Source organism: Chinchilla lanigera, unplaced genomic scaffold, assembly GCF_000276665.1.
Source record: "Chinchilla lanigera isolate Chin_1 unplaced genomic scaffold, ChiLan1.0 scaffold00197, whole genome shotgun sequence".
Classification (NCBI taxonomy): domain Eukaryota; kingdom Metazoa; phylum Chordata; class Mammalia; order Rodentia; family Chinchillidae; genus Chinchilla; species Chinchilla lanigera.
This window is the reverse complement of record NW_004955598.1, coordinates 377,896-379,706: the sequence shown is the minus strand read 5'-3', so window position 1 is coordinate 379,706 and position 1,811 is coordinate 377,896.

Below are 1,811 nucleotides of genomic sequence, written 5' to 3'. Positions count from 1 at the left end.
TAGGAACAAAAACTGAACAAAAAAGAGATACCAGAGAAATGTGTTGCAATGTAATGTAACTATCAGTCAGACATGTACAAGGAAAATAAAGACATTTTTTATACAATCAGAAGTTTCAAATATATTCCTCCCATGTGCTCTTTAAAACTAATTTACGCAAAGATACCCTCCAGCAACATAAACCAATAAGTAAGGAAGAGAAGAAATGGCCACAAGGAAACAGGAGCTCTCACACCAGAAAGACTGGAAATTTATGGGATGATGATTAAGTGGTGTTACCAGAAAGTACATGTGCAGTACATGTGTAGTTCTGATTATAACACGTTAACTCAATACTGATTTAACCAAAAGTTATGTGACAATAATAGTAGGCTTTATAAAAGGAAAACATAGGAATTATATAATAAAAGCTAATCTATCACTTACTAGAAAAATGAAATCAACACAGTGTAATAAATGTGAAAATCTCCATAAATTGTGTGTATGTGCAAATGTTTGCATATGTATTTTCTCTCTATTCACTTTTTAAGAGGGAAGGGATGATTTAAAACTAAATGACTGCATTGTTTCTGATGAAAGCTGAAGCTTGATGAGTAACACTTGTAAATAAAAGTAGACATATATACATACTATGTGTAACTATGAATATACATGTGCATGTGTATGTGTGTGTGTACACACACGCAAGCATACACACATGTCAGACTCAACAGTAGAAAGATTCAAAGAGTTTGCCTTTAAGATGAAGAATGAGGAGACCAGGGAATGGTGAATTGGGGAAGGGTGAGCAGTGTCACTGTATTTTTTATTCAAATTTTGTAATTTATTTTAATTTGTTAAATTATGTACATCAAAGATAAAATACCTTTAAAATGAACAATGCCAGTCATCTAGGTATAGCTTAGTTATTTCCCAATAAAACATTATAAGTAGTTCTGGGAGGAACATAGCCCTCTTCTATGATTTTCAAAACATCTAAGTGAAAAAAGTAGCCAACAAAAAGCTTTATATGAGCCATGTGTGATGGCACATGCCTATCAGTGCAGCACTCTGGGATACTGAGGCTGGAAGGTGGTAAGTCTGAGTCCTACAGGGCGTGTTAGTTATTTAGCAAGACCCTGTCTCAGAAAAAGTGTGGAAGGCAGACTAGATATGTAATTAAGTGTGAAGGCTAGGGTTCAGACCCTAGGATTGAAAAAATGGTACTTTATCTTCATGAATAAAATCAGATAGGAATTTCTATGTATCCAATAAACAAACATAGACTAGACCATTGACTGGCACAGTATTTGATGCAAAATGTTCTTAGAATGAAAGTTCACATTTGTGAACAAGTATTGGTAGTCTTTTCTCAAGCCTTTGTTAATAAAAAGAATATGTGTAGTTTGATCATGATGTACGATTCAGTTCTATGTGTTTCAAGAAAGCAGAAAGAGTGCTTACTGAGTGTAGATATTGAACAATATTCTCAATGCAATGACATTTATTGCATTACAATACTATTTATGAAAGTACTAAATAGAAAAATAAGATTCATTAATGTACTCACTTTATTGTATATGAATTGTATATATATATAGATATTTTAAAATGAAAGGATAAAAAGTAGTTGAGAATCACTGACTTCCATTGATTCATTATGTTGCTTAGTGAAAAACAAATAACTACATGAAATTTCCCTTTATTTATATAAAACAGGTCCATTATCTACACTTCACATGTGACAGAATATAGAGAGATTTAATAAACTTTTAAAAATATAGTAGTTTTTAGTGACAACAATGATATTTAATCTCATGCTTATCTTACTC